We start from the raw sequence: 26,312 nt of genomic DNA, 5'->3' as shown, positions 1-26,312 counted from the left end.
TTTGAACCACATTTCCGTGTAAATTCGCAGAAAATATAAAATGTCTCAAGAGAATATTTTATCTGAACAATCATTCTTTTTCAGGCTTCAAAAGTCGTAGCTGAATTGGAGTTTTATTCGAATTACTTAGCCGAATCTTGAAGAATATAATATAGCAACGCGAACTTTTCTTATGTGTAAATATGAATCAAATCCTGTACACGAATTCTTTACACAGAGGAAAGTTCGCAAAAATATAGTAAATCAAGTCTAGCATCAAATATTCCCAAGTTCAGCAGGTAAGTAAAATCGAAAACCTTTTAGGAACAGCAAATATATATAAGGGCATTCCTTCTTATTTTCAACGATCCATAATTCATTCTGGTGTCGTCAAAGGCATTCCAAGAATGATAGTAAATTCCTGACTTATTCCAGAAACACCCTGCCAGACGATAGTGTAACAAATAAAAGAAGATAACTAACTGGTAAATTCTCGATAAGCTTTATGGCCAGATGCGCATCTGCTCTGACAATAATTAAAATTGGTAAATCTTGGGGATATAGTTAGACAGGAATTTGGAACAAATATTTCTAGGGAATATAAAAGTTAAGGATATACGATATGTCTTAAGAAGACCGATGTTTAGTATAAGGAAAAAGCAAGAGAATGTATTGGAATAAAAGGAAAGATGAGAACCAGATTAGGAAGAAGATAGTAATTTTAGGTGTCTTGCAAAATCTCTGTCAGTTCATGAAACAAGGGAATGTTTTATCTGAACAAGAAAAAACATTCCCTTGTTCCATGAGAAATATCAAGTTTTAAAAAGTATCAAAATTCATATTAAGCAGTTAGGGTTTAAAATTGAAATGGCATTTACTTCAGAGAGTGAGGATTTGGATTTCTTAAAATATTTCAAATAACACTGATGTGAAGAGTTTTTAAATGGCTCTACTGTAGCTAAGAATGCTTGAATTAAACAAAACGTTTTGCTTCATTCGAATAACGATGCTTTTGGCGTATACTGATTAAAGAAGGAATCCGTGGATTAGAAACCAAAGCACTGTGAAAATTTGATTTAAAGATTTTTGAACTTTCTGTCATTCTGTTGTTTATTATTTTGGAAGTATGTTCTTCTCAACAATTTCTTTTTGAAATAGGTCAACACAGTCGTACCTGAGAATGACCATAGCCCTCAAACTTCTGAGGCTCTTGGGAAATTTGGGTTTCTATTGTGACGCATAATGATATCATATTTTCTCGACTGGCGCTTCAGTTTCAGCTCTGACTTACCAGTCCGTATTTAATCCAGCCTAATGATACAGTGTAAGAACTAGGTTTGGGGACTGTAGAGCTCCAAGCAGAATTGTTTTATATCTTCATGTAGCTATTTTTGCATTTCTAGCATCTCCAGTGTTCCTACTTCAAGAATAATATGACTATAAAACTTCTGACCGCCAACTTTCATGAGATTTTATTCTTCTCTCTACGGTGCACTCATTTAGTTTGAAAGAAAAGAATCCATTGTTCATAATATAAGTTAAAGGAGGAGGCATTGTTTTTGCTTGTGGTAGTAACACTTTGGGTGGACTCGTGTCTCCATGTCTTTCCACGTAGAACCATGAACCTATAGAGATGACACCCTGGGTGCATATGTGTGCTCTTATACCGAGGTAATGAGTGATAATTTCCTGCATCAGGATAACAAAGCTAGACCTCACAGGGGTGATTATTTTCAACAGCAAACAAATCAGCATTTGGGATTAGGGATTGTGATTATTCAATTATGGCAAAGCACACGAGGGCTCTCTGCCTAAAGGGAGGGATGCCTTCGTAGAGGACTTTCTAAGGGAAACTGGCTCGTATACACGTTACACATGGGAAAAACCACGAAAACGCCCAGGCAGCCAGCCCGTTTGCGGAATTCGAACGTTGGACCGAACTACCCGTTTTCAGCGTCTTTACCGCTCGGCCGCTGGTGGGCAATCAGCGCATGGAGTGGACAGCTCGATCACCGGACCTGATCCTATCGAGTATGTTTGGGATGCTTTAGGAAGACGCATAGCTGCTGTCGGTTCTCCTCTTCAGACCCTTGCCACGCTTGCAACTGCTTTGCAAGAGAAATGGCTCCCACTTCCTATGGAACCTACAGACTGCATTATTTACAGCATCCCACATCGTTGTATGTGTTGTATTGCTTTTAGGGAGATCATACACCATACTGTAGGTAATTTCCTTATACCAATCTGACACATCTGATTTGTTCACTTTATACATAGTGTTACGAATTGCCCAACCGCGGTAAGATAGCTTCTTTGCAAAGCGGATTTAGGTTTGCCAGATAATGACAAGGGTAGGCAGGGTTGTTATATTTTGCGCGACATTTGACGATTTGCCATAGACGGAGCGAGAACGTTCTAGAACGAATTCTTAAAGGTTGAGGAGTAGCAGAGTGCATCATCGAGTGTATCTTGAGTTTTATCGTGAAGAGTACTTTGAGTGCGTTAAGCTCCAGGAGCTATCGACCGAGTCAGGAGCTGTATTTAGTGTTTTGCCTGGAGCTGTCTTCACCGTTATAGCTTGATAGTTTGAAGACTGTGTTGCTGATTGTTTTAGCTTCTTTGTCGTAGTTTTTCGACGACTGCACCACGTCTTTGGGAACTGTCCAGTGAAATACTGGCGAATAAATTGTATTTTGATTTGTCGTCAATCACTGCAAATCCATGAACACGTAGAACGCAACAATATGCTTAATTACTTTAACATCCCAATTATCTGAAAAATTCTTTTCATGTTATTTTATACCTTACTATGTGTTGTATACTGTGGGTCAGTTTCATCAAATTCTACTTGTAACTTTTTAAGGGGTCAGTAACCCTTTGTGGATAAAAAAAATCAATTTTTTATTGTTTTATATTAAAGAGGTAACTAAAAGGAGCATTTTAAAACAAACCGCATAAAAAATTCCTACTAGAACAAAAAGGTCAGGATCGAGGCATTTGTTTACCGTTTTTTGACAGCTGGATATTTACAGCTGCGCTCGTGAAGGGTGGTGAGAAATTCCGTTTATAAAAGCAATCTAACATTTTTTTTTCTTGTAATGGCTTGGAAATAGATATATTTAATAATTATTTAATTCTCACTGCTCTTTCTAGAAGAAGAAAGCAATATATTAACTTTAACTTTCACTGATTCATTCAGTTTGTTTTGCTTGCAAATTTTACAACGTGTTCTATATTCTGTGAGAGATTTCTAGATATATTTCCCTTCATTTAATAATATAATTAAATATTTATATTGAAAAGTCATTCCTAAGATTAATATGAATAGGATAGAAGGGTAGACTGACGCCAAAACTATCATCTGGCAGTAAAAATAAAAAGAGAAAATTTACTGGTAATATCCCCACACGAAGGCATTGTTAGTCGTCTACTGCACAACTGGGTGCTTCTGCAAAGAAAATACAACTTTCTAATAAGCAGTTGGAAAATGAAACTAATGATGATTTTAAAGATTTTAGGATCTTGGACGTGAGTGTAATGATTTCCTTTTTCGAAAAGGAATTGTGCTGCAAAACATGTGGCAGTGGTGTCACTATCAAAGAAGTTGTGTGTGGACTAAGTTCTAAATTTCTTTTAAATTTTGGAAATTGTATAAAACTGCGTGCATTTAAAAGTTAAAAAATGATTGGTAAGAAGAACAATGATTGGTAAGAAGAACAATGATTGGTAAGGAGAGCAATGATTGGTAAGAAGAACAACTGTGCTGAAATTAGCATATGTTATGCTTATGCCATGCAAAAAATTGGAATGGGTACTCGGCAATGAAACTATTTTGAGGTATCATGGATCTTCCACATTCAGTATCGAAAAAAGCATACAATGCTACAGTAAAGAAGTTTATGTCGTGCTCAAGTAATGTGACACGACAATCTATGAAAAATGCTGTTTGCGAAGAAGTTCACAAACGGGTTCTTCAAATGTTGTGGTTAGCGGCGATGGTTTATGGAAAACCAGGGGTCACACATCACGAATAGACATACTTCCTGAAGAAGCCTCATATCCTCTCCAGGACTATGCCGCAAAAGTGGGATTGATAAGTCCGTTAATTAGGACTGGATAATGTTTTAAAGTCTTTTAAATTCGCCGGATTTAAGCTCCTACGACTACGACTGGGTATCAAATGTTAAGAAACCGCTTCCTGCAAGATTCTGCATTTGTTGCAGAGATTTTTCATGCTACAGATCGCTTCATTCAAACCATCAACAGAAGGGGCACTGCAACTACAACTTTGACGTCCTGCCAACAAAATCCAAACCCTCTTATAAACAGAAAACTCTTAAAACTATTAAAAGTGTTTGTAAATGTTTTGAACTAATTCAATGCAGGAAAAAAATTAATTGTGGTAGAAATATTATTTCTACAAGTCATCAATCCAGTAAGCTTTTCTGTTAACTGTTAATCAGTCTAACCCTTGATTTCCATGATAAAGAGCATTCATTAACTGTTTCTCATTTCTCCTTGTGCTGCTGTCTGTAATTCATCAACTAGCTTTGGTCGGGGCTCTTTTTAACAGCTAGTATCCATCGATGCGACATCAGAACAACCGTGAAATACAAGAAAATAATACATATTTTATCCTAGTAATATTTTATTTTTTTATATTTAACAGAAATTTATTAGTAAATGCTGTAGATTGTCTTGATGGAGATCTTTTCGATTTACGTCATGTGGATAAAGAAATGTGAATTTTTAGACAAAAAAGTAAAAATATTGTTTCGATATCGAGATTTTATTTTTACATATCTTTCTTTTCTTCCAGATTTTTAATTTTTGCCTGAATAAAAATCTCATAAATTCTTCACCAAAATTTAATTTCGATTTTCGAAACACGTTTTCGAAATTTTCCTTGTTATTTTTCAATATTACATTTTTCCCTTCCTAGTGCAATAATTCCGAAACACCACTGACGTATCACGAGATCTCCGGAACTATACACCTGATTGACTTGGAATTTTGCATAGTTACTCATTCCAAGATGTAGACGGGCACTAAGAACGGATTTTACGTAAACCTTGTCCAAAATGAATTTTTGTCACACAATAGAAGTTTCTCACATATTTGGTTTTCAAATCCAAGTTCGAAACTTACTTTTATTGTTGCCAAAACTAGATATGAAATACAATCTTGCCAATTAATGCATTTTCCTTTAAAATTATTAAATTGGTAAGTAACTTGCATGTATGTAATGAATACAAACAACATTTAAATGATAAGGTTAATAATAACATTTATATTTAACTGTTATCATGAGTCTCATGAAAATAAATGTTATTATTAAGAGAAATAAATTATTGTGATGGAAAATAAAAATGTTGTTGTTATTTATAAAAATTGCCATAGATAAAAAAAACCAAGGACAAATAATTATAATTGATTAAAAAATTGATGAAAAAGATAATAACGTTTATTTTCATGAAACTTATGATAACAATTAAATATATATGAAACTTAGTTTTGTGTTGGCAATTTTTCGTGGTGTAGACCTATAGGGGATCCCGCCACGTTAAATAATGGGGGACGTATCCCAATACACAGTTCCTTCTGGGGAATGTGGGAATCTGCGTATGACAGATTCACTGACCGGCACTATATTTCCCGACTTTAAATTTTTAAAAAAATTTAATTAATTGTCAATTAGCCATTTCGTCCATATAAGAAGTCTTGGTTCACATTCAAATAGATAGTGTGCCCAGCAAAGCGGGGGCGGATAACAAGCTCGTATAGATATATTATAAGGTTTTTCTTTCTCCTTACCGCGTGCCTTCGTAGTGTACATGCAAAAAAACGTCTGGCTAGCAACTGAAAGGTTTAGTGTTCGGATCCGAGCGAGGACATTGCCTTTTTTTTTCACATTTCCTGCTTCTACAAACGTAATAACTCTACGAGCGGCGTTCAAACTAAAAGATGGTAGATGATGATTCGCCACCGTTAGTAGTAGGCGGGTTTATCTCCTCCTCCTCCATTCATGCTTTAAGGGGGAGAAGGAGGAGACTGTAAGGATTTTCTTCCTAATTGCAGCGTACCTTTGGGATGTAAACGGAAATCTCGTTCCTCTAGTAATCAGAAGGTTCGGAGTTCGAGGCCCGGTTTGCATACTTTCACATTTCCTGTTTCGAGAAACTTATGCTTGTATAATATTTCATCCACCGTTGCGACAAATTGCCATTTTCTTAGGCATTAACTGCTTTCAAGGAACTCTGTAGCCTACTTTCACTCTGCCGCGTGTCTCGAAAGAAGCCTGAAATGCTTTGTTATTTTTAAATTAAATGTTTATTTATTTTGTTTTATTAGTGTAAAAAAGACATTTTAAAAGCTAATGGTATTATTTATTGAGTAAGTGGATTTTCGTTTGCAATTACGTGTTTAGAGGCAATTTCTGCTATTTGAACTATGCACAGTTTTGGACAAACCTCTGGTGTTTAACTTCCTGTAAAAAGCAAATGAGGTCAGTTTTTCAGTTTTTTCATGTGAACGGGTATTACTTTTATCATGCGTTTAGATATCTTGATTCCACGATTTCTATGTCGTTTTCATATTGAAACTTCTTAAGAATATTTTTTTGCAGGTGTAAAAGTAGTTTTCTATCCAAAGTTTATTTATACCAACAATTTTGAGCTTGTAAAAATTTTAATTGCAATAGATATGAATTCATCCCTCAGCGTAGAATTTCTTGCAAATATCTTTTTTTCATGATTCTTTAATTTATGTAATCAAAATTTTCAAAAAAGTAGCAACCTCTGTATTTTGAATGTGAACTTAGGATTAAGATTTGCATCGTGCCATTTGCCCGAAATATATCTTAATTTTTACGTATAATTAAATTTGATTCGTGAAGCTCTGTGCATGGCTTGCTCACATAAAGTTGTTATGAAAAACATGTGCATTTCCATTGCCCTAGAGAGGTTCTAAAATGCTGAAACATAAATCGAGGGCATAAAATACTATGCCTTCCTCTCTTCTTGCTCCTCATCCATTTCTTTTATCTATCATTTCTTCGTTCTGTTCTTTATAATGTGAATTTTCCTTTTGGAAATTGTAAATATATTTTTGAGCATTGATCTGCTTCCAGTTTCTTCGCTGAAAAAGAAATCCTTTAATAAAAACTAAACCTATAGTTCTCCTTTCAAACATGAAAAAGTCTTTCTGTCAGCTACAAATAAAAATATATTTTGAAAAGAGGAATACATATTAAACATTCCTTTCTCCCACCGTGATATATATTTCAAGAATGATGTTCTTTCTCTCCATTGTTTCCCTGGCTTTTTGGAGGCAGCGTGTAATCCTACCGTTTTCCATTTTTTCCCATCGGATTTAAGGAATTTTATATCAAGGAAACAAAGGTATACCTTATTATTTGTTTCCCACTCGTTTTGTTTCCTTTGAAACTTATATACCCACCTGAAATAAAAAGACTTAACTTTCACAATCCCCCCCCCAAAAAAAAAACAACGAACCTATTTTTCTAGAAAGATTAAACGACCGGAAGTGGGGACTGATACGATGCGAAAGAACGATAGGACGTAAGGGGGGAAAATAACATTTTTTCGCCCCGAGGAAATAATCGATTGTTCTTGAATCGATGATGAACCCGACTGCTCGCTCATTGACTTGATAGTAGACTTAGCTGCAGGTGTTCCTAAGTGGGTTGCCCGGGGAAGGGAAGGAGCGATGATAGGTTCCGATTATCGTCTGAACATCCACATCTGCTGAGAAAGTAGCCTCACTCCCTTAAGTACACTTCATTACTTTAAGCAAGGCATACTCTAAATCTTAAGCTAGCGAGAGAAGGAAGGATCTTATTAGCTAAGTACTAGCCTTGTTTAAATGTGTTTAGAGTCATCCAGTATAATTAATATCAGTAAATTCACACATAACACCTTTTGTCTCAGATATTAGTTTATTATATTTTCTGAATATTTAATTATTAAATGTTTGTAATTGGCTGCCGTTTAATTTAGATTTAATAGGTAAGTTAAATGGATTTAAAATCGAATTCCAATTTCTCATTGCTTTACTTCTAATAAATCTTTTCATTGTAAATTAACACGGAAATTTCCCACCAGTGTCTGAATGGTTAAGACCGCTGAACACTCGGAGTTCGACACTTCGATCTCAGGAGACCGAAATGGTTGCATAATTTATTTTCGTTGTTACATTTACATGTAACGTGATTAGGAGCCAGTTTCCCTTAGAAAGTCCTCCACGAAAGTATCTCGCTTGATAAGATAGCTATCTTAAACTTTCCCATATTTAAATAACCTAAATTAAAGAAAAAAACCTTCTGCGCTTAAAAATAGAAAATGCCGCACGGAATTGAGACTGCGTAAAATCAATGATCTCTTTTCTGATTTATTAGAGTGTATGGTACAGTACTAGCAATTTATTGGCTTCCCTGCCTCGTTCGACTTAACAACATTACAGGTCTCCTCTCTCTTTAGGACAAGTCGCAGAGGTTCATCCTCCGTTATTGCCCCTCCAGGAGAGCAAATCAAACGACCAGTGCTGCCTGGCAGAAAGCCAGGTTATTGACCCTCCAGGAGAGCGGCACACCACCTGGCTTTCTGCCAGGCAGCACTGGTCGTTTGATTTGCTACCTGCCAGTCGCTCGGGATGCACGTCGTAGCGGAACATTATCCAGCGAAACCGGGGACAGTACCCCCCGGGCTACTAGAACCATGCCGCGTAAGGACGTGCCAGACCCCGAAGCCGGCCAATAAGTGACCTTTCCCAGGGCCTTCAGAACCACCAAGTTCATAAATTTTATACCAACGGGGCGGAGACTGCCAAAGTCCAGATCCTAGCCAGTAGCTTCGCAGAGTTCTCTATGTCGATCCCCCGGGGGTATAGTACAGTACAGTAAACCAGAGGATAGGCAGTTGGGATCTATAAATTTTATTGCTTTGTCATCTGTAAGATCACACCAAAGGACGTTCCTGCAACACAACGGCATTTGTAACAAAATCATTATATTCAAGATGCATAGAATGCTCTACAGTGGTTACAGAGCTCTGTTATAAAGCTAAATGATAAGAATAATTTTTAATTTTATTTTCCTTTATAAGTGTTTAACAAGACACACTACGTGTTATATACAGACATCAGAATTTTGATTGTTAGAAATAATGGTTTTAGTTCTTACGTTTATGCAAAATTTTCGCTTCCCTTACCAATATTCTCATTTCTCTTATCCTTCTTATGAAAAAGTATACTTTCATATTACCAGAATACATATTACATTACTGATATTAAATCGTAGAGAGATTCAGTATCCCGAAGCAGGAAAGAGGAAAACCAGCTGTAGATTTTCACCAGCTCGCTCAGATTTTCTGAAACCACGGTTGACATTAATCTTTCCTTATTGCCAGATCACCACACACTGTATTTATATGCCTATTAATAATTATTTAATTGATCTCATAAAGCTGAATAAACCTGGAATGTGCTGAAATGCTCTTTGTCACTCCTATTCATTTTTGAAAATGTAACCTTTAAAATCGTACTGCTCTCCTCAAAACTTTTGGACTAAGAATAAAGAGCAAGTTAGAATTACTATCTGCTTTTATAGCAAGTTGATGCTTTTCGACATTTCGTTCAAATGAAAAAAAAAATTCGCATTATTGAAGAAATACCTTAATACTACATTTTATAGACATTGCTTACACATTCTGCTTGTTATGCATATTATATAGTATATTTCTTACTAAAACTACCTACATTATTTACTATATATTACACTCACCTGACACATCCTCTGTGGAGCCCTATTTAACTTTTTGCTGTCAGCATTAAAAAATTACATACCGGAATATTCGTTATTACAACCTACATGTGTATTTTATGTATCAGAATACTAGATATAAAATTCACTTTATTAAAGTAAGTTAAGTTAACAGTTCTGGACATTCCAATTAATTCACCCTTTTTTATTTTTTGTTACTATCTACATTTGTTTCAACTATGCAGATTACAAAGCACAGATGTAGTCTTTTTACTACAGATTAGTATATCAAACAAAAAATTATATTTTACATATTTGTAAATACATAATCCTATATCACAGCTTCTTGCTCATATTACATATTACAAATAATATAATCAAATTTCTAAGAAGTTGTGAACAAAGTGAAAGAATAAGTGGCTCTTTTCGAAGTATGACCTTGACTCTTTGTTTTTAATCTTTTAAAGTCGTTGGGATAAAGAAATGGAATTTCTTCTGTCAATATCGAACGTACAACTTTCTCTTGATATAAAAATAAGTTAATTTAAAAATTTTTCCGCACTCTTTTTTTTTATTTCCCATTGTAGGAAAATTCTGCGACAATCATAGATCCCTAAACATTTTTTTTTTGCATTGTCGGAACCAGGTATGTAAATTTTTTCTCATCGTTTTCAACAATAAAGCCATTTTTTTTCTTGCAGTCATTTTTTAGGTAAACCGGTGCTTCATCTCGAGTCACAATGTATTTCAATTTATCTCCTACTAAAGAGTTTCCATACATGAGTCTATAAATTGTTCACTGTTGAGGCACATGCCTCGGCAAAAGTTGGTGAATCTTATGTTTTTTACCTTTAAGTTGTAAATCTTAGTTTATTATTTTGTTTGTTGCTAGAGATGTACCTAAAGGCTGCAATTTATTTCTACGTTAGCGAAGTTTTTCTTATTACCAATGATTTAATTTTACAAACACTAGAAACGTTACGTACCTTTATCGGGTATTTGTTTGGCAGCTTCTTTCCAAGTAGAAGTAAAAATTTATTGTTTTTCCTTTTCCGATTGTTAATGTTGCTTATTTTGTACTTAGAAATTTTAATATCATGCATTCCACAACATTTTTAAATTATGGAATAGAGATATTTGTCTTTAGAAAGCGCAAAAATGTATCCTTGAATCCGCAGCACATTTTGCGACATTTTGAAAGATGAATAAAGTAGAAAAAAGTAACAAAATCAGTATTTCTCATTTCAACTAACAAGATGTTGCCATTCAAAATCATTTGCTTTTTTAAAATTTTTAATTGAAATCCTTTTAAAAATGTGTAAACACACTGTGTAAAATTCTCTTTAGGCGTGAACCTGGATTTGCAGGTAAGTAAATATAAGGATATATTTTGGTTTCTGCTGATAATTTTGGTAATCTGTCTGGTTCTTTATTCTTGGAATTCCAACCTGCGCGCGTATCCATGTTAAACTGAGTGCATAATATGAAGAAAAATGAAGTAACTGTTTGCTGATTTCTAAACCTACAGCAGCTTAAGAGTTACAAGATACTGTGTTCAGCCTTGATTCGCTGTTTGTAAGGATAGCTATTTGTTTCTCTGTCTGCTTGGCAAATTTAAAAGCTTCCTTTATTGCTATCAATTCTGCTTGAAAAGCAATGTTTGCAGAACACAATTGCTTCATCCAATCCGATTCAAGAATTGCATTTTGATCCACATAATCAGTACGGTACCGTTTTGGATTTGAAAGCCGTCTATACATATGTAAATTTGGGAATCTTCGTCTGGAGACGCCTTGAATGAAACACGAGCTGGACATCTGCTTTTGAAGAACTTAATGCCAAACACCTCGTAGACTTCATGGGCATACTATGCTTATTAAAAGTGTGTCTCATAGTTCGACTTAATTTCGTATTCTTTATACAAGGGTTATTGTTGCCTCCTTCTCCAGATCGATACAGGATCGACAATGAGTACAATCGACACTACGCATTGTCGACACGCCGTAGAACTGATATAGGTGCACAGCCTACACTAATACTGATACGATAATTGTGATATTAAAAAAAAGAAATTATAATAATTTTGTGGCAATGAATAAGAGTATTAATGGACATTTATTTTGTCGCTACAGCCAATGACTGTTTGACTCTGGTGTAGCATCTACATAGAATCGATATCGCCATACAATTGATATCAATATATTGCATAACATTTATAATTAACAAAATTGGGAAAATTATTAATTATTAATAATTAACACTTTATAATTAACAAGATATAACATTTATAATTGACAAAAGCACATAATCAAAAGAGTTAATAATTGATTAAATTATTGTTTTTAAGGCGTAAAATCCATATCGGAAACAGTACAAAAACCTATTTTTGAGCTGCGATTCGATCCTGTGCCAGAAGACTGATTTATAGATCCTTTGCAGTGCCGGCCCTGTGCCACATTCGAAGTTTTACGTGGTTTTGATGCTGTGCGTATCCATTATATATACTGTAGATACTGTGATTAGAAACCTAAGCATACAGTATTTGATATAACATAGGATAACAAATTAATTACTATCATCAGATTCCTTGCAGTAAGACATTTGGTACCGTATAGTACGATAATGTAGCTGCGTAGTTTAGCACAATAGAACACTAGACTCCGATTATTCAAGATCTATGTATCGATTTTCATTCGAGTAAGTAAATAAGATCCCAGGCAAGTAAAGATAAGAGTCATTACAGGAATAAACTATCTGGCCAATTTGAGTGATCCAGCATCACTTAACGTAAATCATAATAAATAGTTCAATAAACTCATTGTAACCTAACAGTAACACAAAATATACATTCTCGCTTATTTTGGGGTCATTATATTGTAAAAGGCTTGATTATTATGAACTGTTGTTGTATGAATTATGTTGAGCTATTGTTACTTGTTTTATAAGAGGTGAGATATTAAAATTATGTATTGTTGAGGTTATGCTTCAATTTCAAAGGTTTATTTTATGCTGAAATCAAGAATAAAACCATGAATGTTAATGAAAACAAGCCATTTTACAATTCATTTTATAGTTCTAAATATTCTTGCAAACAGTTTAGAACAACAACATTACTATAATTAGTAACATTGCTAAAATGTAATTCTTTAGCACTTAAAAAGTGTTACATTGTTATGAATTTTGTATACATGTAAATAATTTTAGAGCCTTTACATAGGAAACTGCAGTAACTTTTGTTTAATTTGACATGGAAAGTCTGGCTGAAAATTAAAATTACAGGTTCACGTCTATCTAAAATGGAAAGTCTGAAGAGAGCGAAGCTCTGGCAAAAACATTAAGAGTAGAGGACTAAAATCTAAAATTGAAAAAAAATTTTAATTCTCGCTAAATTGGCAAGATATCACGAAATTAGCAATGGTTTTGGTGACTAATTTTTAGCATCAGATTTGGTGAGAAATCGTCAAACGTCGCCTAACTTAGCGAAAATTGGATCCGGTGTTTGTAAGAGAATATTGATAATGTAAATGAATAACTATAATTGATCCCTATATGTAACTATAACGTATCAAGCCTTCATATGTAACTTTAACCGCATACTCGGATTTTGCTGGAGGTAAACTATGTAAGACCAGAGAGAGCATCAGTTCTCAGTTTCTTTTCACTACTGACAAGAGATGGCTCCACTTACGCGACTTCAGTTTCTACATGCACTTTCAAGAAGCTTTCTCATCTTTTCCACTGCTCATCTTCACTTCTGCCCACCAGCGGCCGAGCGGTAAAGACGCTGAACACTGGTAGTTCGGTCCGAGGTTCGAATCCCGCGAACGGGCTGGCTGCATGGGCGTTTTCGTGGTTTTCCCCCATGTGTAACGTGTATACGAGACTGTTTCCTTTATAAAGTCCTCTACGAAGGCATCCCTCTCTTTAGGCAGATAGCCCTCGTGTGCTTTGCCATTATTGAATAATACCAATACCATCTTCACTTCTACCGCCGTTACAGGGCGACCAGTTTTATCTTCTCTTTTCTCTTCTAGCTTCCTCCTGACGACCTCCTGGCAGGATCCACTTGAATTCTCCACAAAACCAGTCCTTCGGGAGTTCTCTCAATGCTACTGGGAAGTACTACCACAGGGACCACAGAAAACACATTATACCTACCATAGAAATCCACTATTTGACAATTTAGTATCTTAGTAGCTCTCAGTTTTTGAATCAGAGCGGACATTGGAGTATTGAGAGACAAACCACCTTAGCTCTTTAAATGCGTTTTGCAGGTTACAGCCGAAAACATCGCGGCAAAAACATCGTGGACGAAAACGTCGCGGAGAAAACAACGCAAGGCGCAAACGTCGTGCTACAAAACATCGTGGGAGAAACCATCGCAAAGAGAAAACATCGCAGTTCTAAAACATCGTGGTACAAAACACCGTCGTCGAAAATAAAGCGGTTCAAAAACTTCGCAGTTTAAAAACATCGTCGTCGAAAATATCGTGGTAAAAAATAAAGTATCTACAAATCATCGCATGATGATAACATCGCAGACATGCTTTTTTCAGGCATGCTTTAATAAGTGTAAATGGATATTCCCATAATGATTTGTGAGCGCAAGATGGAAAGAAGGATAATTTTTACTTTCTTATTTTTTATTAATTAATAAATTTTTGCTGAGAAAATAAAAAGGAAACTTAAGCATAGAAAATTAATGCAACTTATAGCACTTAATAGAATTTTAAACCGACATAGTTAACTAAGAAAGGCCATTAATAAATCATTTTTATAAAGTTTTTACTGGTAATATTTCATGAAAAGTATAATCTATAAGTTACATTTAATTTTCTATGCTTAAGTCTCCTTCTTACGCTTTTAGCAAAAATTTATTAGTTAATAAAAAATGTGAAAGTAAAATTTATCCTTCTTTACACCTTGCGCTCACAAATCATTATGGGAATATCCATTTACAGTTATTAAAACCTGAAAAAAGCATGTCTGCGATGTTATCGTCATGCGATGATTTGTAGATACTTTATTTTTTACCACGATATTTTCGACGACGATGTTTTTAAACTGCAATGTTTTTGAACCGCTTTATTTTCGACGACGATGTTTTGTGCCACGATGTTTTAGAACTGCGATGTTTTCTCCCACGATGTTTTGTAGCACGACGTTTTCGCCTTGCGTTGTTTTCTCCGCGACGTTTTCGTCCACGATGTTTTTGCCGCGATGTTATTGGCGGACACCGTTTTGCATTGTATTGTACAAAGTATTCTTAGTAGTTTGAAATGGTAACTATTGATTGTGCTCTGTTATATTGAGAAGAGCGTGCGAAAACTTTTGTGGAACGTTCCAGAACTGTAATGTGTTTCTTTTGAGAAAATAAACTGTCAAGCTGTCATCCGTTCTGTGTGCATTCAAATATATTACCAACCGGAACACACGCAACTAAACGCCTTTATTTTCGATAAAATCGCGTTCAATACAAACAGGCAGTGTTGCCAACACACGAGTAAAATCTTATCTTCCATATTATAAAAGTGATTGCTGAAAGTATCGTTTTATTAAGTCATTTAAAAAATCGTTTTATTTGGATTATATTATTTGTTTTATATCATGAATATCATAAATAAAATAATTGACGCAATAAGAAATATCTAACCTTATTTTTACCCCTTGTATTAAAAGTAAAATATAGTTATTATGAAGAAATTTATAATAAATTTGTTTGAAAAAAGGTTTTATTTGTAAGGCGAAGCGAAATATTTGAATTATTTTTCCCTTTTAAAACGTTTTATATATCCTGGTTTATTCGAAATATTTAATATCAAATTCTTGTCCGAGGTAGTTTGCAATCTCAAGTTTTCAGACTTCACTTTAATCATTTCCTTCACTTTTAGACTAGCCATGCTTTACCTCACTAAGCCGCTTTTATTATTACCTGAACTAAGATTTTATTTCTTATTTATTTTGTCATAAACATTGCAACGATTTTTACTGAGTATTTCATACATATAAAGAGTAGATATTATGGCTTCTTGCGAGCTATGCATTTGATTTTTTTAATGTAGAAAAATGTGGCTTTTATTGAAACTTTACATTGAATATGATATCTTCAGCAGACTGGGAAATATCTTCAATAGATGTAAAGATATTTTTGGAAAATGTTCCATAAATATGAATGGAAATATTTAATCACGTGTTTGGAAATGCGTGATACAAGGCAAAACTTCTAAAAGAAAAATTTTAGAAAACATGTGCTGCAAATATCCCATTGAACGATAAAGTCACGTCCATATCTTACATTGAAATAGCATGGTCCCTTTAACAGAACTGAGGATAAGTTAAGCAAGTATATCTCAGCAAAGCAACGTGCTCATTTATTCCGGGAATTTAATGGAAGGGGAAGCTATCCAGAAATTATCCTTTAATCTTACATGTTTACAGTTTTAGACTTGCCTAGAAAGTTGGAAAAAAATTAAAATGGTGATATTTCGCTACATGCGATTATATTTATTGCCAGTGTGGCCAAATATGGCAACATTTGTGAATTATATTTATTAAGAGGGTGATGAACATAAAACAGTTACATTTGTGAATTAAAAATGCACACATTTTCTCGTAGATTTACAAGATTAAAAAGCGGACTTCCTGCATTAAAACTCAGGTGGATTTTTAGAATAAAAAGCCTGAAACAATACATATGGCTCCGTTTAAAACTCAGTAAGTAGGGTTGGTAAACGATTTGCCAAGAATAAACAATGTTCCTTTTAATTCGACTTAATTCTCATTCTAATTTGGATAATCATACGCATGTGTAAGAATGTATATTTTATATTTTTCATTAAAAATTCAAAATCCAGGCCCTAAGTGTTCATAAATCATTCGTATTTAAATAATCAAATCATCTAATCTCAATAATCGATTCCTTTTCTGTTCACGAAATAGTTAATAATTTAAAATAAATTCATAAGTGTATTCTGTTCTGGTGTAAAGATATGAAAAGTAAAAGAACTCTAAAATCTTTTATAATTAAATTTTATGATGGTCAGGTTGTTTACTATTGTAAATGAAATTGTTGCCATATGAAATATTAAGAAAAATATGAAATATTCTCCACAGTTTACAAGTGGTAGACGATGGCGTTATGTCTAACTATGCGTGGGCAGGTTCAGCTGGCATCAGGGTACGATCCTGTTTCAGACTAAGTGTCGGGTTAGACTAAGTGTCGAGAGATGCTTGTTTTTGTGATTTCTGAGGACTTCCAGTGAATATTTCTTGAACCACTTGCACATTTACCTCTGCCATGGGTGTTAAAGGGCGATTGCATCTCCCAACATCTGATACAGAACTTATGTCCATTAGCTTCGAGTAGCAGTTTCTTACGATCTTTGCATTTACCTAGAAATGAGGTGCTTTAACACTTCGCAACCATTTCTGTGCTTGTACCACGGAACGCCATACTTCGTACCAGAATCCCAGCTAAGCCAGCTCACGAAAAAATTAGAAGTTGTACCATGGTCCGCCATTTACTTGCAATAACATATGAGATGATGTAATAAATTGATGATGTAATAAAATATGATGTGATGTCATGTTATAAATTCTATCATTGTAAAGAACAAAACTGTTTTTGATTCCATGAAAATTAAGTAATTTAAAATGTTATAAACAATTTTTAATAAGGAGTTAATTCTCGTCCACCCTGTATATCTAACATAGATATAACTGACTAGAGATGGAAACGTCTGCGTATGTGTAACATTAACCTATAATAAAGAAAGTATTCTGCATCAGGAATGTTTTGACATCGACGGAATACTGAATTCCGGAATGTACGTGAGATGGCTGTAACATTTACAAATCACCGTTTCTGTTTCTAGTTGAGTTTATATGGGCAAAAATGACGTTACAATAGTATATTACATCTCTCCTTGAACATGTTCACCTTTTATCATGAATATTTTGTTAAATTTAGTGTTATCTTAAAACATCCCACTTAAACTATAGGAAGATCACAAATAAAAACTAATTGCAACTGTCAAACATGATATTTATTTGCAAGGTTCAAGTACATAGCAATTTAATGCGATATCTAATAATGAACAAAATTAAAACAGTGTGCGCTGCTGTATATAATATATGAATTAATAAATAATACCATTACCATTGAATTTCTGTCTAACCTTTTGGCATTTCTTAAGTTTTATTTCCGCATAGCGTCTATCCATTCATTTTTAATGACTGATAAAAACAAAACTACTAGCTCCTGTTTCCAACTCAATCAAAGAAACTTCGGTGAGTTTTTATTTTCTTCGGCATGATTATTTTTCTTTTCTTTTCCTCTTATAAAAGCCTCCGGAAAACAAACTCCATTCTTTTCCGAATAAAATCAGTTTTTTAAAAAAATGTTTACCAAACGAAAACTGTTTAAACTGTCTTCCTTCCATCAAAAACAATAAAAAAGAAAAGCAGTTGGAGGAAAAATGAGGAAAAGAAAAAAGATTCTGAAAGATAACATTTGTAGATAAGCTTCGAGATAAACAAGTTTATGACGACCCGAGTAGCTTTTCTGAAGCAACTCCGCGGTATTTGAAAAACAAAACAAATCCAAACGCAGACACAGCTTTAAATCTAGCCGGACACGTTTTATGTTAGAATGGTACAAAGACATGCGTCCAGAATGCAACTCGAAATGCATTCCAATGGACTTTAACATCGACAAAGTAATCCACTCCGTTATTTCCACAAGGCCGTAAAAAGCAGCTGTTGCGCAGTGAGTGTGTAAATTTTACCATTTCGTATGGGAACGTACTATTTAAATTTACAATTCAATTTAGATATTGCAAGTAGATCATAACTTTTTATTGTTGTTTAGAGGCCGCACTTGCTCACTGACACGGAAAGAATATGAAGTTTCCAATCTGGTCACACAAACGAGTCGGATTCCCAAATACGTAAGCATTTAAATTTGAAAACTTAAGCTGAAAGGGATTTAGGACTCAACTTAAAGCCAGTTACACAAGTAAGGTTCTACTGGTGTAAATACAAAATAATGACAAAATGCAAATACAGTTCTACCGATATTATAAAGATCGATTTTTTATTATTGGAAAAATTAGTTTATAATTAAAAGCACAGGTTCCTGTTGCTTGTCCATATTTTTTCTATCCTCTTCGGGCATTCCATAGAGCCATTTTACTTGACAGATGATATCATTTTGTGAGGCAACGCAATTTGTAAGGTTATTACTTTAACTAAGAACCAATCCAAAATCTACTCAGCCAAGCAAAACTATGTTGAAACATATTTTCAAATCATAGTATTATAATATACACCACAAGATATGCTGCGTTTGAAAATGAAGATTGTTACTGTAAGCTTTAGTGTGAACAAAAAGAACTAAAATTTTGAGATCAAATACTAAAAGTAACTAAAAATTTGTTTCCTTTTAGTTTCACTCTTCATGTTATCATTGCTGACAGAAAAATGAAATCATTTCTGAAATGTCAAAAGCTATTTCCTGTTGCTGTTCAAATTTAAAAAAAAAAAAAAAATTGAAAGGAAAAGTACTTTTCCTAGAAGACCAACAAAGAACTTCAGATCCTTGGTAGTCTAATGAGACCATTTAGAAAAATAATTTTTCTTTGGTATTTTAACGAATACATGGTGCAAATTGTAAATATATATAGCATACATAAGCGCGCATTTGTAGTAAAAAAACAGAGTATTTATAGACGGACTTATAGCACTTTTTTCTCTTATGCATTATTGTAACAGTTCATGATAACTATTTAAATTGCTATACAGCATACTTTAAAATGTTTTAAGAAAACAAGTTCACATTTGAACAGAAAAGAAATGGGGAAAAACAGCTCCCAATTATTGTCAAAACTGTCAGAAAGACATTCGTAGCAACTAGCTCAAACCTTTGCAATGTTAAAAATAAGCTGAGGCTCTCAGAAAAAACAAAGTAATTAAATGAAATTAAAACGGGCACAAAGAATTTACAAAATTTCTTCTTTAAGATACTATTTTTATACTTATTACCATAAGATGTCATCTGTCACGACTGACAGATGGCGCTGCACGCTGTTTGAGGAAATGCCTTGTGAAAAAATCTGATGTGTACATCATATGATTTTTATCGCGTATTTCATTTCAACTTAATTGAATTAAATTTATTTCGTCGATAGCGCATAAACCAAAATAGAATAAGTGCATTTTTTAAATTTCACTATATTTGTTTACCATAGCGACACTTTGGCCCTACGTTCACTTAACAACGTTACATTTTCTTCATTTTTTAACTCTCCACAAAATTTATATCATCTTAAGAATTATCTAATCGTTGCCACATATTCTATTCAAATACTATAATAAATCTAAAACGATGTATAAAAAAAGTAAGCAAACAACAAAAAAAAAAAAAAAAAAAAAAGTTTTTCACAGACGGATTCAGTATTTCTCATTCAATTAATTCAGTTTTCACTTCACGGCAAGGCAAAAATACATAAAAACTCAAAATATCTCTATTGAAAATTATGATCTAAATTTTAAACACTTATATCCTCGAATAAATTCCAGAATGGATTAAGCATGATTTAATTCACAATAATAAAAGAAGGCGTTATCTTTGTTTTTGCGAAGATTTCTTTCTCTAGATTGGCAACAAATCTACTATTCTGCTGTTACAAATGTAAACAAACATAGCCAAAAATAATTAGGCTACTCGGCATTTAAAAAACTTCTAAATTGTTAATAATTCTAAAAATATTGCATGCAGATTTATTAAAAGCATAAAAGCGTTAACCGGAGCATAAGAACAACATAATTCGATCATTTTTAAAGCAAAAAGTGTACAGTTTACAAACATATAAGAATAAAGAAACTAAGATTACCAAGCCGAGTAACAGAGTGGATATATATATATATATATGTGTGTGTGTGTGTATGATATTTCGGCAGTCGTGGTGAAGCTTGGCATCAAAGTTCAGGCATTTCTTTAGCATAGTGGTAAGTCGATATCTAAAGACGACATGAATTGATTTAGCCTTTAATTGCCCATTTTTATTTAATCCAATTAAGAGATCGTTTCCATTTTATAGGAAACTCTCTAAATTACATATCCATAGTGATTTTAACTGAGTAGGATTGAATTTAAACTTTCTGTGTCATAATTAATTCTAACAAAGGATAGAAAGATGGACAGAGCAGCGCGGAGTCTTGTAGCAGCGATATTAGGAAGCAATGGCGCGTACTCAGTATTTATAATAGCGGTTACGTAATAGGTTAGCAAATTCTAGAAGGTACTTGTCTAGGAGGAAGATCCTGAATTGCAGAAAATTAATTGAAGGTTGCGTGTTTGCGAAGAGCACAGCCATCGTATTATTTTATATTTTACACACATACACACACACACACACACATATATATATATATATATATACTTTTGGTGCCGTCGATTGCAACCAAAATACGAGGTGTACATCTACATGCTATAGCGATCCTATGTACAAAATTTCAACGTTCTGAGGCTAATCGTTTTTGAGTTATGCGAGATACGTAAATACGTACGTACAGACGCCACGAAAATTTCTCTTCAGAATTTATTTTATTCCGTTCTTACGTCCTTTATTCCGTTCTTACGTACGGATGTCACGCAAAAATATCTTTAAATTGCCTTCGATACCGGTCAAAATGGATATTTTCGTTGAAATATGAGGCCTAAAGTTTTTCGGGATTACAATACTTCCTTTTTATTTCGTAGAAGGAAGTAAAAAAGAAAGCAGACGAAGCCGCCATGAAAACGTAAAACGTAAGATGTGTACGACGTTATAAAGAGGAAAGAACATTTTTTATTTTTTTATATTGCGACAAATTTTTTGAAAATATTCATGTTCCTCTCGTCCATTCTCGTAGTGTGTAGAAATCATTCAAGTAAAAACCATTAAAGGTTCCAGTTAAAATGTCTTGGACTACTGTGTATACTAACTCCTAGAAAATTCCAGCTACTATTTGATAAAGTGCGTTCGTTCTCAAACGTCAAGGCAAGATAAGTCTTGTGTATTATTTTTTATACTTATTATTGTTTATTCAAATATTTTATTTCTCTGATGAATCAAACTTTCGAGTAAGCTATATTTTGCTTCTATTTCACACACAAAGAATCTTTCAGACATGCTCAAAATGTTTTGAGTAACTGACTAATTGCTCAAAACGAATAACTTTTTTCTTGACTTTTAGGTGTTTTAGTACAACCAGTCCATTCTGTATGAAAATAAATCCCACTATAAAACTGGAAAAGGCGTTATTATCATATCGGTTGCATGTCAGTAAGCGGTGTAAGCAAAATATACATTTGTGAAAGTCACGTGGATAGCGAAAAATATAATAATGCTATTGAAACTACTCTTGAACCATTTTTTGTAAATTATTCAGTGTTAAAAATATGTATTGCGTCCAATTTCAGCAAGATAACGGACCATACCACCAATCGGCGACTTCAGCGGATTCAACATAATATTATTGTTGTTTTAGAGTGGGTATTATAGTTTCCAGATATTATCCTGATAGAAAGCTGTTGGTGTTTTTGAAGCTATGCCAATACACAGTAACATCCAAAATGGTCTTTAGAAGTGCTCTAGAACAAGTTTGCAATGGTATAAATGTGGATTTGTGTGGTAAACTAGCAATTAATATGAGAAGGAGAGTTGTAGCTCTAATTAAAATTAAAAGTATCAAATATTAAAATTGGTAATAAATATTGTTTATATTCCATACATAAAACATTTGGGCTTTCTTTAAATAAGAACTAGTTTAAAACAAATACGGTATTATAGAAGTCTTATATTTTTGGCCAAGGTTGTAGGTTTTATTTGTCGTGGTATACGTCACATTATAAGGTGTTTCTCCCGCCTTCCTAGTGTGCCTTCGTGGTGTAGTGGTTCTGCACGCTGGGCCGATATTCCAGAGGTCCGTGGTTCGATTCACGGCAAAGGCGCTTGCTCATTTTTCATCTTACCTGCTTCCAAATATACCTAATGTCTTTACAGTGGCTCTCGAACTAAAACAGTGTTGGTTAATGATTCTCCTCACCCAGGATTTGGCGATTGGGTTCTCTAAAAACCTCAGTCGCCCTTTAAAAGGGCGGTATATAAGGTATTTCTCCCGCCTTCTTAGCGTGCCTTCGTGGTGTAGTGGTTCTGCACGCTGGGCCGATATTCCAGAAGTCCGTGGTTCGATTCCGGGCGAAGGCGTTTGCTCATTTTTCATCTTGCCTGCTTCCAAAAATAACTAATTTCTCTACAGCATAAGAGTGAAAAATAAAACATTTCTGCCTGGTAATCTCTGTGTGCACTTCCCATAGCTTGAAACAGTGTATGAATGCGAAATTTAGTTCTGCCATGCTCATTTTAACAATGTAACGGTTATGACGCATTTCGAGCATTCCAGAGAGAAAAAACAACTGCTCTTAAGTAACATATATGTCAATAAACAGTTTCTTTCTTTTACTTTCAGATGATGTATGACCAAATCTTATACTGCAAGAAATAGTATTTTTGTAAAATAGGAAAAATCTGCGTTTTCTTTTTTGAAATATCTGCGTTTAAACAACGAATACGTCATTCGACGGAAAAAGATAGATTGGAAAATGAAATAGATGTGCTGACATCACACACTTTTAATTTCTTATGAAACTTAAAGATAATTCCTGCTAGAGAAATCTAAATATTTCTTTAAATTTAATTTTATTAAATGAAAAGTGTAAAAGCAAATGATAACAATTACCTGTCTCTAAGCTTGTGATGAGATGCAAGTATGGTTACAGATGTAATTTTTTGGGCAGTTTAGAATTGCATTTCGTACCTTCTGAACACTTCGAATGTTCTAACATATTTGATTCTGTTAAATATGGTTAAATAGAATATATGTGACAAAATGGCTTATAATTAAATTCATGTTTGAAATTTTAATCATGAAATCAGAAAAAATGAATTAGAATTGCAATTTGATTTAATTAAAATATTTTGTTCTTCGGTTCTTAAAGCAATGTATGAAAACTTCACAAACTTTACAGCTGCTTCCTTTTCTGCGACGACCTTTGGTACCAGAAATCTCTCTAACATCTTAGTTGTGATTCATAGTTGTGTGTAAGAACTTGTGATTTTATTGATATTTTTTTTTTGTTTCTGTTTAACATTAGAACATGTGATTTTATTAAAAACGTTGTAGAGACATTAGGTCATCTTGAAGCAGGAGACTTGGAAAATGAGCAATACCATCACCGGGACTCGAACCACGGACCTCTCGAATACGCATCGAGTGTGCTGACCGTTACACCACGAAGGCGTGCTAAGAAGGCGGGAGAAATACCTTATAAAGTAGAATGAAAACTTACCGTGAATTTATGAAACATTTATATTTATTTAAACAATCTTGGTTTTGTACACAATTCTATACGTCTTAACAGCTATAATTTCGGATGTCTTTTAGTAGACGACGAAATAAAATTAAATATATGTAGGTGTATCTAGGTTTTATGCATTTTTGTAACATGGCATCTTTTTTATTGGCTATTTATCTACCTACCGTATTTTATGTAGTAATATGATCAAATATTTTTTATTAGTCGAATTTGATACCATTAATTTTGTTCGAGGGATTATGTACTCGTGTATTATGGTATAAATCCTGAAATTCCGAATCGAGAGACATTTGAATTGAAAAGGTATACCCGGAGAAATGGGAAGAAGCATTTCTAACGCGTTGTCGTGAAATTGGCGCCATCCTGGAATTTTTTTCCGGCTCGTCGACATTCTGGAAGTTTACGGTAAGCGGAAGTCGTTGGAACGTTGTGTTCTGTTGAAACGTTCAGAATTACTTGGAGATATTGGCAGTGTTTGAGCTTAAGTGAATCAGTGGGCTAGTAACTCAGTTATCCGGTACTCCCGTTAATTATTGCTTTACACATTGCTTTGTTGGTTAATTTGGGTTAATTTGGTTACTTGTTAATTATTTCGGATTTGTGTTATTGTTCGAGAATTAAAGCGAATTTTTTTTTATCTCGGCTATTCTCATTGAGTTATTTATAATTGTTTACCTTGCTGTAGAACTTTATTTATTTCAAAAAATTCCTTCCTATTCACATTGGTTTAGTTATTATTAAGAAAATTTTATCAACCTGCTGCCACCCATGGTATTCTTTTTTTCAACTGTTTCCATAAGATGGCAGCATCGCAAAATAAAACATAGCATAGGAAACCACAATAATAATACTGCATAAAATATCACGGGAAAATGAAACAGGTGTAAAACTTTGCATTGAAAGATTCGTCGTACAAAACAATGTAATAAAAAAAGAAATGAGACATAAAACTTCTCCGAAGTATGAAATTTAATGCGTCTGAGAAGTTGAGAAACAAATATAGGCTTTTATAGTTGTTTTACGTTTCAACGCTAGGATTTGAATGATAATGTTTGACGTAATGACAGCATATTTGGACATCCCTTTGTAAAATGATAACGATAAAAACTCTTTCAAGAGTTTACACTTTAAACAAATAATATATGTCCTATTTTACGTCTCCAAACATTTTGGGAAATTCTGTGTTTATCTAGATAGATAACTTATATGTTTATGCAATTTGAAGACAAATAATTCTTTGATATCTGCATAATGCCTAGAAAGTTTTTATTTAAAAACAATTACTATACACCTCTTTTTCATTATTGCCTTTTTAATCACTTTCCGTTCCGCAGAGTGCTTTGGTGCTTAAATTATTTTATTGCATTTTTTTTTTTTGCTGAAAGAAAAGCGCAGTAGAATTGTTATCGCTAAATAACAGTTTCCATGAATTTCTTTTAACGTCCTACTGAAACGAATTTTATAACTGAATCGCCAGTTGGAAAAGGGGGGAATATCTCAAATTGCGTTTCTTGAGGAAAATAAGCAAAATGTCACAATATTTTTTTTTCCCTTTGACTTGTTTAGAACACGTCAAATGTGAAACTGCAGCACTATGAAAGAATAAGCGTAACGACGTGAAAATAACAGGATTGGTAGAAATAACATATACGTAGATGTTTAAAGAAATAGAAGATGTGAAAAATCAAACTTTTTATTCATCATCTTACTGTGGCCACCGCGAGCAGCTATACAGGCCTCTAAATGGCGAGGCATACGGTCTACGAGACTATTAATGATCTCCTGAGATATTCTTTGCCAAGTCGAGTCCACTGCAGCTCTCCGTTGCTCTACGGGATGCGCCTGCAGTGCAGTCCATACATGCTAGATGAGAAAGAGATCGGGTGAGGCTCTTTCTTGGCCAGGAAAAGATCTCAGTTCCATTGAGGCTATTCAGAGTGTAACTTGCGACATGATAACGTGCCAAGGGGTGATCTGCACAAGTGGCTGAACTACAGGCATAACAACTTGTGTTACCGGCCCGATGTTAAACTGCCATAATATGCACAAGGTTTTCCGCTGTCCGAACATGATGCCGTCCCCGTCCATGAAGCCTGGTGGGGGGCGATCGGATGCTTCCGCTCTCCGGGAAGCCGC

The sequence above is a fragment of the Stegodyphus dumicola genome, chromosome 4 (genome assembly GCF_044657685.1).
Source record: "Stegodyphus dumicola isolate Sdum_Otavi_A_Nest chromosome 4, ASM4465768v1".
Classification (NCBI taxonomy): Eukaryota; Metazoa; Arthropoda; class Arachnida; order Araneae; family Eresidae; genus Stegodyphus; species Stegodyphus dumicola.
This window is presented reverse-complemented; position numbering follows the sequence as displayed.